Source organism: Ictidomys tridecemlineatus, chromosome 1 (genome assembly GCF_052094955.1).
Source record: "Ictidomys tridecemlineatus isolate mIctTri1 chromosome 1, mIctTri1.hap1, whole genome shotgun sequence".
NCBI lineage: Eukaryota > Metazoa > Chordata > Mammalia > Rodentia > Sciuridae > Ictidomys > Ictidomys tridecemlineatus.
In genome coordinates, this window is record NC_135477.1 from 81,632,045 (window position 1) to 81,651,520 (window position 19,476).

Genomic DNA, 19,476 nt, shown 5'->3' on the forward strand with positions numbered 1-19,476 from the left:
TTACCCTAAACCAAACCCTAGACCTATCCCTAAACCTAACCTAATCCTAAACTTAATCCAAACCATAACCTAGCCATAATCCTAGCTCTAAAACTATCCATTACACTAAACATAACCCTAACCCTAATGCTAACCCTAACCTGATCGCTAAACCTAACCCATTCATTACCCTAAACTTTAACTAAAACGAAAAGTAAACCCTTCTATTACCTTAACTCTAAACATAACCCTAACGCTAATTCAAGCCCTAACCTCTTAACCTTAACATAAACCAAACGCTAACCCAGATCCTAACCATGACATTAATAATAACCATAGCTCTAAAGCTGACCTTTAACCTAAAGCTAACCCTTACACTAGACCTAGCCATAATCTAACCCTCAAACTATGCTTAACCATAACCCTAGACCTGATATTATCCCTAGCCCAAGTCCTACCCCTAACCCTATCAGAAAACCTACTCCTCATCCTAGCCCTTATACTAGCCTTAATCTGAAACTGAATCATAACCCTAGGCCTGATCTTTATTCTAACCCTCACCCTAGCCCTAAACCTAGCTATAACCCCACCCATTGCTGTAAACTAAACCCTAACCCCAGTGCTAACCCTAACTCTAGCCCAACACCTAGGCTAAACCCTAACACTAACCCTAGTCCTAATCTTAGCCCTACTTTGGCCCTAACCCTAACACTCACCCTAAGCCTCCTTCTAAGAATAACTCTAATTCTCACCCTAGATGTATCCCTAATTCTAACCATATTCCTTACCATAAACCAAAAAAATAGCCCCAACCCTAGCATGAGCCCTAACCCTAGATCAATCCTACTTCTAAATCTAACCCTAAACCTAAGCCTAAAATTCACTTTAACACAAGCCATAACCCTGACACTAATCCAAAATCTAGCCTTAACCCTAGCCCTAAACCTAGCCCTAAAACAACACTGAGCCATAGCCCTAACCGTAACCCTTCACCTAAACCAAAACGTAACCCTACACTTACACTAACTTTAGCCCTAATTCGAGTCCTAAAACTAACACTAAAACTAACCCTGACCCTGACACTGACCCTAAATATAGCACTTGCTCTAAACATCACCCTAACCCTAACTCTAAAACTGGCACTAATTGTAACACTAGCTCATACATTAGCCATAGCCCTAACCCTAGCACTAACCAAACCCAAAACCTAGCCCTTAATTGAAACTGAACCCTATTTTTAAACCTAATTCTTACCTAAAACCTAGTCCTAAACCTTATGCTAACCCTAGCCAGAATCATAACAATAACCCTAGCCTTATCACTAGCTCTAAACCTGTCAATTACCCTAACCATAACCATGAACCCAAAGGTAACCCTAGGCCTAACCATAACCTTATCACTAACCATAACCTTATTCATTAGCCAAAACGTAACCTAGACCCTAAACCTAACCCTATCATTACCCTAAACCTAACTCTAATGCCAATTTGAGCCCTAAGCCTAAAATTAACCTAATCCAACCCCTAACTCTGTCCCATCCCGTAATAATATACCTAGTTCTAACCTTGACCCTACCTAACTCTTATACTAGACCTAGCCATAAACCTAGCCTTAAACTTAGCTCTAACCCTATCAATTACACTAAACATAGCCCTAATTCTAATGCTAACCCTAGGCCTAAATTTAACCATATGCCTAACCATAACCCTATCCATTAGGCTAAACCTGAACTGAACACTAAACCTAACCCTATCATTACCCTAACCCAAATCCTAGTGCTAATTTGAGCCCTAACCCTAATCCCTAACTTAAACAAAACCCTAAACATAACCCTGACACTAATAATACCCCTGGATTTAAAATTTGACCCTTACGCTATATCTAACCCTTACACTAAACATAATCATAAAACTAACCCTAAAACTCTCCCTAACCATAACCCTAGAACTGACTTTCACCCTAACACTAATCCTAACCCTAAACAAGACACAAAACCTAGCCCTCATCCTAGCCCTTAACCTAGTTTTAATCATAACTCTAACTAAACCCTAGCCCTAACCCCAGTTCTAACCTTCATCCTATCCCTAAACCTAGCTCTAACCCCATCATTTACACTAAACCTAACCCTAAGCCCCAAACTAAATCTCGCCCTGAACATATACATAAACCTAGCCCTATTCCTAGCCCTAATTAAGCCCTATACCTGACCAAACCCTCAGCCTATACCTAAGACTAACTCTCACTCTCGCCCTATCCCTATTTCTTACCGATTTTTATCATAAACCTAATCCTAGCTATAAACCTAGAACTAATGCTAGCCATTTCCTTAGCCCTAGACCAAACCCCAGATATAATCCTAACTCTAAATCTAACTCTAAACCTAAGATTAAACCTAACCCTAACACTACTTCTAAACCTAGTGTTAATCTTACAACTAGCCCTTACCATAGCCCTAGTCCTAAAACAAAACTGAGCCGTAGCACTAACTTTAAAGCTTAACCTAAAGAAAAACTAACCTTACACCTAGCCCTAACCCTAGCCCTAATTCGAGTCCAAACCCTAACCCTAAAACTACCCCTAACGTTAATTTTGACCCTAATACTATCCTTAACTCTAAACATCATCCTAACGTTAAACCTAACCCTAACACTAGACCTAGTCCTAACCCCAATCTCATAACTAACCCAAATCATAACTCTACTGCCATCATTGGCCATAACTCTAAACCTAGCCCTAACACTAACCAAAACCTAGCCCTAATTTGAAACAAACCCTAGCTTTAACCCTAAACCTAATCCTAACACTAGCCATAACCCTACCCTAAATGTAGCCCTAACCCTAGGTCTAACCCTATCACTTACCCTAAGCCAACCCTAATTCTAATGCTAACCTTAGTTCTAACCCTAATCCTATTACTAGTACTAAACCTAGCCTTCATTCTAGCTCTAACCATAACTCTATCCTGACACTTATTCTGACCCTAATGGTAACTGTAGGTTTAAACCGGACCCTAACCATATACTGAACCCTAGCACTAGAACTAGAAACAAAACCTATTCCTAAAACTAACCCTAACACTAGCCCTAGACCTAAACTTAATCTTAAATCTAGCCATATCTCTAGCCCTAGACCTAAACAAAAACCTAGCCGTAACCCTAATAATAAACCTTAACCTAATCCAAACACTAACCCTACCTCTAGATACAACCCTAGTGATAATTCTGGCTTTAACCATAAAACTAACGCAAACCTGAATACTGACCCTGACCCTAACACTAATTCTAGCTCTAAACATAACGCTAACACTAACCCTAACCCTAACACTTGACCTAGCCATAACAGTAACCAAAAAACTGGCCCTAATCATAACTGTAGTTTGTACATTAGCTGTAGCCCTAACACTAGCCCTAACCTAACCCAAAATCTGGTCCTAATCCGAGTGCTGTCCCTAGCTTTAACCCTAACAGTAACACTAGCCATAAGCCAATCCCTAACATTTGTGCTAACCCTAGCTCTTATCCTATTTCTTATCTTAAGGCAAACCCTAAACCTAATGCTAACACTAGTCCTAACCCTTAGCTTAACCCAAATTCTAACCCTATTACTAATCCTAACCCTAGCTCTCATTTTAGCTCTAAACATAACCCAAACCCTAATCCTAACCCTGAAACTTATACTGACCCTAACACTAACCGTAGGTCTAAACCTGACACTAATCCATATCCGAACCCTAATATTAGCCCTACAGGTAATCCTATACCTAAACCTAAACATAACACTAGTCCTAGAACTAAACCTAATCCTAAATCTAGCCATAACTCTAGCCCCAGACCTGAACAACAACCTTGCCCTAGCCCTAACAATCACCCTTAACATAACCCAAACACTACCCCTATTTCAAAAGCCTAGTCATAATTCTTGCACTAACCACAACACTCCCTCCAACCTGAATACTGACCTAAACCCTAACATAAACCTAGCTCCAAAGCTCACACTAACTCAAAACCTATTCCTAACACTACACCTAGCCATAACCCTAACCCTAAAACTAGCCCTAATTATAACCATAGCTATTAACTACCAATGGTCTTAACCCTAGGCCTAATCTAACAGAAAATCTAGCCCTAATTCTAGGCCTAAACCTAGCCCTAAGTGTAACCCTAAATTAACCCTTGCCCTATCACTAACCCTAACACTCCCCTTAGACCTAACCCTAGCTCAAAGCCTAACCTTTACCTAAAACTATTGCTAATCACAACACTATTGTTAATCATAAAACTACACCTAACACTAGCCTTAGCCCTAAAAAACCCTGAGCCATTACCCTAACCCTAAACCTAACATAAACCAAACCTAACCCTATAATTGTCCATAACCCTAGCTCAAATTCGAGTCCTAGGACTAAAACTAACCCTTACCCTGACTCATATCCAAACACTAACCATATCTCTATGTATCACCCTAACCATAAAGTAAATGCTAACACCATTCCTAGCCCAAACTCTAACCCTAAAACTAACCCTAATAATAACCCTAGTTCTTACATAAGCCATAGTCCTAACCCTAGCCCTAACCCCAAAACAAAATTAGCCCTAATCTGAGCCCTAAAACTAGATTTAACCCTAAACCTAACGCTAGCCCTAGCCCTAAACCTTACCCTAATGTTAGTTCTAAGGCTAGCTCTAACCCTATCCCTTATCTTAAGCCAAAATCCCATCCATAATGCTAACCCTAGTCCTAATCATAATCCTTAGCCTAAATCAAACAATAACTCTATTACTAGTCCAAACCCTAGCCATCATTCTAGCTCTAAACCTAACACTAGTCCTAACTCTAAACCTCACACTCTCCATAGACCTAACTCTAGCTAAAACCCTAAACCTTATCACAAACCTAAACATAACCATAGCCCTAACCTTAAACTTAAACCTCAATCTAACACTAACCATAACCCTATGCCTACATCTAACCATATCCATTACTTTAACCCTACCCCTACCCCTAATAATGATGCTAGCCCTAATCCAAACCTAACCCTAACAACACTCTAATCATATACCTAGATCTAACACTATACCTAACCCTCGCCCTAGCCCTAACACTAGCTCAATACCTTACCCCTATGCTAAACATAACCCTAACACTAACCCTAGTTCTAACCCTAACCCCAACCCTAACTCAAGATCTATCCATGACCATAACCCTACCACTAAACTTAGCTCTAACCCTATCCATTATCCTAAACATTACCCTTACTCTAATGCTAACCCTAGGCCTAACACAAACACTAACACTAAAATTAACCCTATCAATTACCATAAACCTAACCTTAACACTAAACAAAAACCTATTATTTTAGCCTAACCCTGACCCTAATGCTTATTTGAGCCCTAACCTTAAACCCTAACCTCAGCCAAACTTTAATTTGACCCTGACCCTAATAATTCCCTTGGCAATAAACCTGACACTTAACCCTAAACTAACCCTTACACTAGACCTAGCCATTAACCTAATACTAAAACTTTCCTCTCCTCAACCATAACCCCAAAACTGACATTAGTTCTAGCCCTAATCCAAGCCCTAACCCTAACAAAAACCCCAGCCCTTATTCTAGCCCTAAATCTAGATTAATCCTAACCATATGCCTAATCCTACCTCTAACCCCAATACTAACCCTAGCCCTAAACTTAGCCCTAATTGCACCCTATCCCTAAACCTAAACATAACCCTAGACCTAAGAATAAATCTAACTTTCACACTAGCCCTATCACTATTTCTAAACCTATCCCTTAAAATAACCCTAACTCTAGCCCTAAACTTAGTCATAACCCATGCCCTATCCATTGCCCAAGCACTAAGCTTAGATCATAAACTATCTCTAAATCTAACCCTAACCCAAATCCTAAGCCTAACCCTAACACTAGCCCTAACCCTAGCAGTAATCCTAAAACTAGCCATAATCATAGCTGTAGCCCTAAAACAAAACCGAGCCATAAGCTCTATCCCTAACCCTTAAATTAAACCAAACCCTAACCATACATACACCTATCCATAACCCTAAACCTAATTTGAGTTTTAAACCAAATCCTAAAACTAACCCTGACACTGTCTCTGATACTAACACTAATCCTAGTTCTAAACATCACCCTATTCCTAACACTAACCCTAACAATAAACCTAGCCCTAATCTTAACCCTAATATTAGCCCTAATCATAACCCTTGTACTTGCATTAGCCATAATCCTAACCCTGGCACTAACTAAACCCAAATCCTAGCCCTAATCCGAGCCCTAACCTGAGCTTTAACCCTAACCCTTACCCTAACCCTAGCCCTAGCCGTAATCATAACCATAACCCTAGCCCTAACCCTATACATTACCATAACAATAACCCTAACCCTAATGCTATCCCTAGGAGTAAACCTAACCCTATCTCTAAATCTATCCCTATCAATTTCCCTAAACCTAACATGAACCCTAATTCTAAGCCTATCATTACCCAAAACCTTACCCAATGCTAATTCAATCCCTAACTTTAAGCCTTAACCTATTCCAAACCCTAACCTAGACCTTCACCTTAATAATACCCTTAGCCCTAAACCTGAACCTAACCCTAAACCTCAACCTTACACTTGATGTACCCATAATCCTAACCTTAAAACTGTCTTTAAACATAATTCTAGACTTGAAATTAGCCATGCTTCTAATCCTAGCCCTAATCCTAAAACAAAACCTAGCCCTCATCCTAGCCCTAAACCTAGCCTTAATCATAACCCTAATCCTAATGATTATTCTAAACATCACCCTACCTCTAAAACTAGCTATAACACCATCCCTTCCCCTAAACTAAATCCTAAATCTAACCCTAATTCTATGATTAAGCTGAACAATAACCATAGACCTAATTCTAGCCCAAATTTATCCCTATCTCTAACCCTAACCCTAACCTTAGCCCTAAGACTAACAATAATTCTCACACTAGCCCTATCACTAGTTCTACTCCTAGCCCTTACCATAACCCTAACCCTAGCCCTAGCCCTTGCACAATCCTTAGTTATAGCCCTAAGCCTAAGCCTAAGCCTCACACTAACACTAAACCTAATCCTAACACTAATGATAAAACTAGCCCAACCCTACCACTTGCAAAAATAATACAAAACCAAGCATTAGCCCTAAACCTAAACCTAACTAAAACCATACCCTAACACTACACATAGACCTAACCATAGTCTTAATTTGAGTCCTAATCCTAATATTAAAAGTATACCTGACACTGACTCATATTCTAAACTCACCCTAGCTTGAAACACCATCCTAAACCTAAACCAAAACTTAACAGTAACTCTAGCCCTTATTTGAGTCCTATTCCTAACCCTGACCCTGACTCATATCCTAAAACTAACGGTAGCTCTAAATATCACCCTAAACTTAAACTTAACCCTAATACTAAAACTATACCTAACCCTAACCCTAAAACTAACCCTAATTGTAACCCCAGTTCTTATATTAGTGATTGCCCTAACCCTAGTCCTAATCCTAACATAAAACTAGCCCTAATCCAAACCATAAACCTAATTTTAACCCTAATGCTACCATAACTTTAGCCCTAACCTTAGCTCTAACTCTCTCCCTTACCCTAAGTGAAACCATAACTCTAATGGTAAACCTAGACCTACCCCTAATCCTTAGGCTAAACAAAATCCTAACCCTATTAATGTTCATGATCCTAGCCCTCATTTTAGCTCTAATCCTATCTCAAACCCTTACACTAACCGTGACACATATTCTGACCCTAACACAAACCCTAGGTCTAAAACTGACCCTCAACCTAGAGCAAACCCTAACACTGCCCATACCGTTAAGTTATACCTAAATCTAACCCTAATGCTAGCCGTAATACTGATTCTAAATCTCATAATATCCCTGTCCCTAGTACAAAGCATATCCATTACCATAACCCTAATCCTAGCCCTAACCCTTGCCTTATCCTTAGTCCTAGCTGTAAAACCTGGATCTAAACCTAACTCGAAATCTAAATCTAAACCTAAGCCTAAGCCTAACACTAAAACTAGCCCTAACCCTAATGCTAATTTAAAAACTAGCCCTAACCCTTACCCTAGCAGTAAAACAAGCTGAACAATAGCCCTAACTATAAACCTTAACTTAAACCAAAACCTAACACTACTACTAGACCTAACCATAGCCTTAATTCAAGTCCTAACCCTAACCTTCAATCTAACCCTGATCCTGACTCATATCCTAACACTAAGCCTAGCTCTAAATATCATCCTAACCTTAAACCTAACCTTAACACTAGACCTACCCCTAAACCTAACCCTAAAACTAACCATAATTGTAACCCTAGTTCTTACATTAGCCATGGTCCTAACATTAGCCCTAACACTAACACAAAAATTAGCCCTAATCCAAGCCCTAAACCTAGATTTAACCCTAATCCTAACTCTAGCCCTAATCCTAGCTCTAAAGCTATCACTTACCCTATGAATAACCCTAACTCTAATGGTAGCCCTAGACTATGCCTAATCTTTAGGCTAACCAAAATCCTGACCTTATTAATAGTCCTGACCCTAGCCCTCCTTCTAGCTCTAATCCTATCCCAAACCCGAACACTAACCCTGACCCTTATCCTGACCCTAACACAAACCCTAGTTCTAAACCTGACCCTAACACTAGACTAAAAGCTAACACTAGCCCTGGACCTAAACCTAATCTTAAATCTAGACTTAACTCTAGCCCTAGACCTAAACTAAAACATAGTCCTAGGCCTAAAAATAAGCCTTATCTTAACCCAAACACTAACCCTACTCCTAGACCTAAAACTACTCCTAATTCTGGCTGTAACCCTAACTTGAACTCTAACCAAAACACTGACTCTGCCTTTAAAATTAAACCTATTTCCAAACCTGACCCTAACTGAAAATCTAAACGTAACACTAGACCTTGGCATAACCCTAACCCTAAAACTAGCCCTAATCATAACCCTATCATAACCCTAGATCTTACATTACTCACAGCTTTAACCCTATGCATAAACCTAACACAAGACCTAAATCCAATCCTAGGCCTTAACCTAGAACTAAGCATACCCTAACCCTAACCCTAGCCCTAACCCAAACTTAACCCTTGCCTTAGTTCTAATGCTAGCTCAAAACCTAACCCTTACTGTAAACATAAACCTGGAACTATCCCTGAATGTAACCCTAACCCTAGTCCTAATCCTAAACTTAACCTTAGCCCTAACCCTAGCTCTAAACCTACCCATTACCCTAAACCTAAACCTAATTGTAACCCTAGCCTTAACCCTTACCATAATCATAACCCTAAACAGAAAACTAACCCTACTAATAATCACTATAGTTCTAAATATAGATCAAACTGTAACCCTTACTAAAATCCTAAACATAACCATAGACCTAACCCTAAACTTGAATCTAGCCCTGTCCCCAACCTTAAACCTACATCTAACTGTATTTATTACCCTAACCCTAACCCTGAATTTAATTATAACCTTTTCCCTAACCCTTACCCTAACCCTAAAACTACCCTAATTCTATCCCTAATCATAACCCTGAACCTAACCTTTGCTCTAAACCTAATAATAGCTCAGACCCTAACTTTTACACAAAACAATACTAACCCTAATCCTTCTTCTATCTCATACCCTAAAACTAACTCAATAACTAATCCTAACCCTTAATCTAGCTATAACCTTAGCTCTGTGTCCATTACTCTAATCATAACCCATAACCTAATGCTAACTCTAGTCCTAATGCTATCTCAAGATCTAAATCCTAACCATAACCCTAGCCTTAAACTTAACTCTAACTGTATCCATTACCCTAAACATAACCCTTTCCCCAATGCTAACCCTAGGCCTAACCCTCAACCTATCACCAACTCCAACCCTATCAATTACCCTAAACCAAACCTGAACCCTAAATCTAACCCTATATTACCCTAACCATAGCCCTAATGCTAATTTGAGCCCTAACCATAAACTCAAACCTAAAAGAAACCCTAACCATGACTCTGACCCTAATAATTCCCCTAGCTCTAACCGAACCCTTACCCTAAATCTAATCCTTACATTAGACCTAGCCAAAACATAAACCTAAAACTATCCATAACCATACCCTAGTTCTGACATTAGCCTAGATATAATCCTAGCCCTAACCCAAACACAAACTCTAGCCCATATTAGCCCTAAACATAGCCTTAATCATAACACTAACCTTAAACCTAGGCCTAACTTAAAACCAACCATATCCCTAATCTTAGACCTCCCTTAGCCCTAATACTAACTATAGCCCTAAAACTAAGTTTAACTCTCTCTCTAGCCCTAAAACTAGTTCTAACCGTATCCCTTACTGTAACTCTAAACTTAGCCCTAACCCTAGGTCTAAACCCATCCATTTCCTTAGCCCTAGCCCTAACCCTAGATGTAACCCTAACTTTAAATCTAACCCTAGAGCAAAGCCTAAGCCTAAACCTAACACTAATCCTAAATCTAACCCTAATGCTACTCCTAAAACTAGCCATAACTCTAGCCCAGCTCTAATACAAAACCAAGCCATAGCCCTAACCCTAAACCTTAACCTAAAACAAACCCTAGCCCTACACCTAGCCCTAACCCTAGCCCTAATTCGAGTTTTAAACAGAACTCTAAACCTAACCCTAACTGTGATTCTGATGCTAACACTAACCCTATCTTTAAACACCACCCTAAACATAACCCTAAACATAACACTAGTCCTAGCCCTAACCCTAACCCTAAAACTAGCCCTAATTTTAACCCTAGTACTTACATTAGCCATAACCCTAACACTATCCCTATCTTAACCCAAAACCTAGCCTAATCTGAGCCTTAAACCGAGCTTTAACCCTAACAGTAACCATAAAACTAGCACTAAGAATAACCATAAACCTAGCTATAAACCTAATTCTAACCCTATCCATTACCCTAAACATAATCCTAACCCTAATGTTAACCCTAGGCCTAAACCTTAACATATCCCTAATCCTAACCCTATCAATTACCTTAAACATATCTTGAAACCTAAACCTAACTATATCATTACCCTATCCTGACCCTATGCTAATTCTAGCCCTAAATTTAAACCTTAACCTATCTCAAACACTAATCATGACCCTGAACCAAATAATACACTTAGCTCTAAACCTGAGCCTAACTGTAAACCTAACCCTTACACTACATGTAACTTAACCCTAAAAGTATCTTTAACTGTAAAACTGGACCTGAAATTAGACCTAGCCCTAATCCTAGCCCTAAACCTAGCCTTAATCCTAACCTGAACCATATCCCGAGGTTTAACCCTAATTCTAAGCCACGCCCTAGCCCTAAACCTAGCTATAACCCATCCCTTACCCTAAACCTAATCATAACCCTAAACGTAATCATAATCTTAAACCTCCATAACCCTTGCCTTAACCCTATGCCTAATACTAACACTAAGCTTAGCATTAACCCTAATTTAGTCCTATTCTAACCCTAAATCTAGCCTTAAGACTAACTATAACTCTTGCCATAGCCCTATCCCTAGTTCTATCCTTGACCCTAGCCGTACACTGGATATAAACCAAACTCTAAATTTAAACCTAACTCTAAATTTAACCATTACCATTATACTAATCTAAACTCTAACTCTTTCCCTAACAATAATGCTAATCCTAAAACGTTCATTACACCTAGCCCTAACCATAAAACAAAACCAATCCATATCCCTAATTCTAACCCTTAACCTAAACAAAACCATAAAGCTACCCCTAGCGCTAACCTTAACTCTAAAAACAATCCTGACCATGACACTGATCCTAACATTAATCCTAGCTCTGAATATCACCCTAACCTTAAATTAAGAATAAAACTAGACCTAGCCTTTACAATAACCCTAAAACTAGCCTTGACCATAACCCAAGTTTCTACATTAGTCATTGTAATAACCCTAGCCCTAACCCTAACACAAATCCTAAACCCTAATTCTAGTCCTAACCCAAGCTTAAACTGTAATCCTAACCCTAAAAGTAGCACTAAACCTAAATTTAACTCTAGCCCTAACCCTAGCTTTAACCCTATCCGTTACCCTAAGCCAAATCCTAAAACAAATTCTATCAATAGTCCTAATCCTAATCCTTAGCCTAACTAAAACACTAACAGTATTACTAGTCCTACCCTAGCCCTCATTCTAGTTCTACTCCTAACCCTGACCCTTATTTTGATCCTAACAGTAACCCTAGGTCTAAACCTGACCCTAACCCTAAATCAAACCCTAACACTAGCCCTTCTGGTAAGCCTATACCTATACCTAACCCTAACACTAAATCTAGACCCCAAACTAATCCTAAATATAGGTATAATTCTAGCCCTAGCCCTAAAGAAAATCCTAGCTCTAGCCCTAACAATAACCCGTAACCTAAACTAAACACTTACCCTACCCCTAGACCTAACACTAGTTCTAATTCTGGCTCTAACCTTAACCCTAATCCTATTTGGAACACTGACCCTGACCCTAACATTAACCTATCTCTAATCCTGACCCTAACCTAAAACCTAATCCTAACACTAGACCTAGCCATAACTCTAACCCTAATACTAGCCCTAAACATAACCCTAGACCTAACCCTATTTTAACACTAATATTAACCCTAATAGTAGCCCTAACCCTAACCATGTTCCTTACCCTAACCCTACACCTAACAGAAAACCTAGCCATAATCCTAGGACTAAACTTATCCCTAAGAATAACCCTAACCATAACCCTAGCCCTAACACTAACCTTAACACTAACACTTGCCTTAGACCTAACCCTAGCTCAAAGCCAAACTCTTACCCCAAACATTACCTTAGCCCTATCCTAAACCCTAACTCTAACCCTGGCTCTTATCCTAACCTTAATCCTAGCTCGAACTTTATTTCTAACCCTGTCAATTATCCTAACCCTAACCCTATCCCTAACACTAAACCTAACCCTAATTATAAACATATCCCAAGACCTAATCATAAACCTAAACCTCACCATAGCCCTAACCCTAGTGGAAATATTAAGCCTTACACTAAACCTAATGCTAAGACTAGCCCTAATCCATACCTTAACCCCAACACTAACCCTAAATCTAACATTATCCATTATCCTAAACCTAACCCTAACTGTAATGAAATCTCTAGCCAACATAAATCGTAAACCAAACCCTAACTATAAACATATCCATAGACCTAAACCTAAACCTAAATCTCACCGTAGCCCTAACCCTAGCTCAAACACTAACCCTTACACTAACCTAACCATAATCCTAGCCCTAAACCTAACACTTACCATAAACCAAACCCTAGCACTATCCCTAAACCTAACTCTAATTTTAGACTTAATCCAAACCATAATCTAGACCTAAGACTATCTCTAAATCTATCCATTATAATAAACATAATCCTAACCAAATGCTAACCTTAAACCTATTGCTAAACCTAATCCATCCATTACCCTAAACCTTAACTGAAAAGTAAACCTAACCTTATACATTACAATAACCCTAAGCCTAAACCTAACACTATTTAAGCCCTAAATCTAAACTTTCACCTAGACCAAATGCTAACATTGACCATAACCATAATAATACCCCTAACTCTAAACCTGACTCTTACCATAAACATAGTCCTAGCCCTAGTTCTAGCCCTGAACCTAACAGGAACCCTAACCCTAAACCAAGCCTTAATCCTAACCTAAACACTAACCCTAGCCCTGATCCTAATTCTAACCCTCACCCTAGCCCTAAAGCTAGCTATAACCCCACCCATTCCCAAAAACTTAATCCTAACCCCAATGATAATCCTAAACCTAGCCCAACCCCTAGGCCTAACCCTAACTCTAACCTTAGCCCTAATCTTAGCCCTAATTTAGTCATAACCCTAACCCTAAACCTTAGCCTAGTCCTAAATCTAAATCTTACCCTTGTCTTAGCCATTTCCCTAGTTCTAATCCTATCCCTTACCATAACACTAACCCTAGCCCTAACCCTAACCATGGATCTAACCCTAACTCTAAATTTAACCCTAAACCTAAGCCTAAACCTCACCTTATCACTGGCCATAACCCTAACCCTAGTTCAAAATCTAGCCCTAACCCTAGCCCTATCCCTAAAACAAAACCAAGCCATATCCCTAATCCTAATCCTAATCCATAGAAGTCAAGATGAAGTGAAACCTTAAAACACAAACTGTTCCTGACAACAAAACTTTAACTGAGAAGGTACAACCTTGGAAACATGGTAATGATAGGTAAATGATGAATCCTGATCGGTGTCAAACAAATTTGAACAAAACTAACTCTAACCCGAACATTAGTTCTAAACCTAGCCCTAACCCTAATCCTAAAACTAAGCCTTTCCTCTTTATAGAGCTTGATCATAAAACGTCCAAACTTTGTGTACATAGTAGTGCAAGGTAACAGATGAATCCTACCCAGTATCAAAAAAATCTGACCAATAATTGGGGGAGGTATTTCAGTACACGCCTATTTACCCTTTTTTCTCCTAAAGTGCTCCTTGATAAATTATTTTTCATGCTTCAGCTTAAGGTACTTTCATAAGGAACAAACCAGAGCATGCTCACAGTGAAGTGATTGAGTGTGTGAAGTTTCATGCAGCTAGCAACAACCTTGTTTGTTTTCCAGCTCCATTTCCATTCACACCTATAGGCCATAATGTAGTGAAAATTAAAAATTTAAATTGCTCCTGGCACTGAACCATTGAACCTTGAAATCCCAAACTTGGGGAGCCTATTAAGGTTGGTCAAAGTTGAATCCTGTACAGTATCAAAGTAATCTGACCAAAAAAATTGAAGCTATTTCAGTACATGTGTATTTTGCTTGCTTCTAAACACTCAGAGATAAAGCTCTTTTTTTTTTCTATTTCAGCTTAGGAATACTTCACAGGAAACAAACCAGAGAATGTTCACTGAGAACTGATTGAGTGTTTGAAGTTTCAAGCAGCCAGCACAAACCCTGTTTGATTTCCAGCTAAATTTTCATTCACTCCTATAGGGCAAAAAGAAGAGAAACATGAAAATTGAAACTGTTCCTGAGAGAAAACCCTTTTACGTAGGAGGCCCAAAAATTTGGAGTATAGTCAAAATAGGAAAAAGGTAAATTCTGCCAGTATCATAGAAATTAAAAAACAAAAACAAAAACAAACAAACAAACAAAAAAATGAACTCTAACCCTAACACTATGTCTAAACCTAGTCCTTACACTAAGTCTAACTCTAAACCTAATCTGTTTAGAGAACCATTGATCATAGAAGTTTCACAACTGGGGAGTCTAGTGTGGTATGCTTACTGATGAATCATAGACAGTTTCAAAGAAATCTGACAAAATATTTTGGGGAGCTATTTCAGCACATGCATATTTCCCTGTTTTCTCCAAAAGTGTTCTCCGATAAATTTGTACTGCATGCTTCAGCATACTACTAATTTCACAAGGAACAAAAGAGAAAGTTCCCACAGATAATTGATTGAGTATGTGAAGTTTCAAGCAGTTATCACCAACCTTGTTTGATTTCCAGCTCCATGTCCATTTACCCATGTAGGTAAAAATGACGTGAATCCATAGAATACAAATTATTCCTGTAAGCAAAGAATTGAACTGAGAAGGCTGAAACCTGGGAACATAGTAAGGCTAGGTAAGAATGTGTCCTGCCCAATATAAAAGAAATTTGAGCAATACTAGATAGACCTAAATATAACTCTAAGCCCAAACCCTAACCTGTTTAGAGAACTTTTGATCATAGTTGTCTCAAAGCTGAGGAGCCAAGTGGGGGAATCTAACAAAGGAATCCTGCCCAGTATCAAAGAAATCTGACCAAATGATTGGGGAAGTAGTTCAGTACATGCATATTTTCCTGTTGTCTCCTAAAATGCCCTCACATAGTGTAGTTTTTGCATGCTTCATCTTTGGGATACTTTCACATGGATAAAACCAGAGCGTCCTCACAGAGAACTGATTGAGTGTGTAAAGTTCAAAGCAGCTAGAAAAAACCCTGTTTGATTTCCAGCTCTGTTTCTATTTACCCATGTAGGACAAAATGAATTGAAACCTTAAAATAAAAACAGAAATACTGACAGTAAACCAGTGAACCTAGAGGCTGAAACCTGGGGAACATAGCAAGGCTAGGTAAAAGATAAATTCTACCTAGTATCAAAGAAATTTGAACAAAACTACTGTAAACCTAACACTACATCTATCCTTAATCCTAACCCTACAGCTCACCCTAACCTGTTTAGAGAACTTTTGATGATAGAAATCACAAACTAAGGGAGCTCAGTGGGGCAAGGTAACAGATGAATCCTACAGAGTATCAAAATCCTGCACAATATCAAAGAAATCTGAGCAAATAATTGGGGGAAGTGTTTCAGTACATACATATTTCCTTGATTTTTCCAAAAGTGCTCTGGGATAAAGTTGCTTTGCATGTTTCAGCTGAGGCTGAAACAAGGAACAAACCAGAGAGTGCCCCCAGAGAACTGATTGAGTGTGTGCAGTTTCAAGCAGCTAGCACCAACCCTGTTTGAATTTGTGCTCCATTTCATACAACAAAATACTTCAAAATAAAGTGAAATCTTAAAATACAAACTGCTCCTGACAGCGAACAATTGAACCAAGAAAGCCAAAACCAGGGAACATTGTGAGGCTAGGTAAAAGATGAATTCTGCCCAGTATCAAAGATACATGAACAAAACTGACTCTAACCCTAACACTGGGTTTAAACCTAGCCAATATCCTAACCATAAACCTAACACTAATCTGTTTAGAGAACCTTTTATCATACTTCCAAATTAAGGGAGCCTAGTGGGGCAAGCTAACAGATGAATCTTGTGCAGTATCAAAGAAATCTGACCAAATAATTTAGGGAGATAGTTCAGTGTATGTATATTTCAATGTTGTCTCCTACAGTACTTTCAGATAAAGATGTTTTTGCATGCTTCAGCTTTGTGAAACTTTCACAAGGAAGAAACCAGAGAGTGCCCACATAGAACTTATTGAGTGTGTGCATTTTTAAGCAGTGAGCACCAACGCTGTTTGATTTCAAGTTCTATTTCCTTTTACTCGTATAGTTCAAAATGAAGGAAACCTTAAAATAGAAACTGTTCCTGACAGCAAACCATTGAAGGGATAAGGCCCAAACCCGGGGCAAATAGTAAGGCTAGTAAACGACGAATTATGCCAAGCATCGAATGAATTTGAACAAAACTCACTCTACCACTAGATCTAACCCAACGCTATAGTAAATGTAACCAGTTTAGAGTACCTCTGATCATAGAAGTGCCAAACTTGGAGAATCTAGTGGCACAACTAAACAATGAATCTTGTGCAGTTTCAAAGAAATTTAATGAACAATTGGGGGAGTTATTTAAGTACATTCATATTTTTCTGTTTTTTTTTCTTTAAGTGCTCATGGATAAATTGTTTTTCATGCTTCAGCTTAAGACAGTTTCACAATGAAAAATCAAAGAGTGCCCACAGAGTGTTGATTGTGTGAAGATTCATGCAGCTAGCACCAACCCTGTTTGATTTCCAGCTCCATTTCCATTCACACCTATAGGCTATAATGAAGTGAAACCTAAAAATTCTAACTGTTCCTGACACTGAACCATTGAACTTTGAAGGCCCAAACTTGGGGAGCCTACTAAGGCTAGGTCAAGGATGAATCCTGTACCATATCAAATTAATCTAACCAAAAAAATTTGAAGCTCTTTCAGTACATGTGTATTCTCCTTGCTACTAAAGCACTCAGAGATAAATATGTTTCTTTCTACTTAATCTTATGGCTACTTCCACAGCAAACTCCAGATTATGCTCACTGAAAATTGATGGAGTGTGTGAAGTTTCAAGCAGCTAGCCCAAACCCTGTTCGATTTCCATCTTCATTCCCATTCACCAGTATAGGGAAATAAGAAGAGAAACATTAAAATTGAAACTGTTTATGAAAGCAAACCCTTTACATAGGACGCCCAAACATTTGGAGTATAGTCAAAATTGGAAAAAGAAGAATCCTGCACAGTATCATATAATTTTGAAAACAAAACTAACTTTTACCTTAACACTGGGTCTATTCCTAGTCTTAACACTAACCCTAATACTAACCTTAACCTGTATAGAGTCCCTTTTTCCTAGATATCCCACACTTGGTTAGCCAAATTGGGTAGTCTAACAGATGAATCTTTCACAATATCAAATAAATCTGATCAAATAACTGGGGAGGTAGTTCAGTACATGCATATTGCCCTGTTTTCTCTTAAAGTGCTCCTACATAAAGTTGCTTTGCACGCTTCAGCTTAGGGCTACTTTTACAAGGAATAAACCAGAGAATGCCCATAAAAAAAACTGATTGAATGTGTGAGGTTTGAAGTATCTAGCACAAATCCTGTTTGATTTCCAACTCAATTTCCATTTACACACATATTTAAAAATGAAATGAAAACTTAAACTACAAACTGTTCCGGAGAGCAAACCCTTTACCTAAGAGGAACAAACCTAGAGAATATAGTAAGGTTAGGTAAAAGTTGAATCATGCCCAGTATCAAAGAAATTTAAACACCCTCTCTCACTCTCTCTAAAAAAAAATTCTCTCTCTCTCTTTCCCTCTCTCACTCTCTCTAAAAAATTCTCTCTCTTTCTCTCTCTTTCCCTCTCTCAGTCTCTCTATAAAATTGTTCTCTCTCTCTTTCTCTCTCTTTCCCTCTCTCACTCTCTCTAAAAAATTCTCTCTTTCTCTCTCTTTCCCTCTCTCACTCTCTCTAAAAAATTCTCTCTCTCTTTCTCTCTCTTTCCCTCTCTCACTCTCTCTAAAAAATTCTCTCTCTCTCTTTCTCTCTCTTTCCCTCTCTCACTCTCTCTAAAAAAAAAAGAAATTTAAACAAAACGAAATCTAACAAAACACTAGCTGTAACTCTAGCCCTAACCTAATACGAAATCTAACTAACCTGTTTAGAGAACCATTGATGATAGTAGTCCCCAAATAAAGGAGCCCAGTGGGGTAAGCTAAGCTATAAATTCTTTGCAGTATCAAAGAAATCTGGCAAAATAATTGGGGGAGGTATTTCAGTACGTGCATATTTCCCTGTTTTCTCCTAATGTGCTCTTGGATAAATTATTCTTTTATGCTTCAGTTTAAGGTACTTTCACAAAGAAAAAAAAAACAGAGAGGGCCCACAGAGAGCTGATTGAGTGTGTGAAGTTTCAAGAAGCTAGAACTAACTGTGTTTCATTTCCAGCTCCATTTTATTTCACGTCTATAGGCCATAATAAAGTGAAACATAAAAATTCAAACTGTTTCTGACAGCGAACTGGCAAACTTTGAAAACTCAAACTTGGGGATTCTACTAAGACTAGAAAAATAATGAATCCTGTACAATATCAAAGTAATCCATGCAAAAAAAATGAAGTTTGCTCCTAAAAAGCTCTCAGGT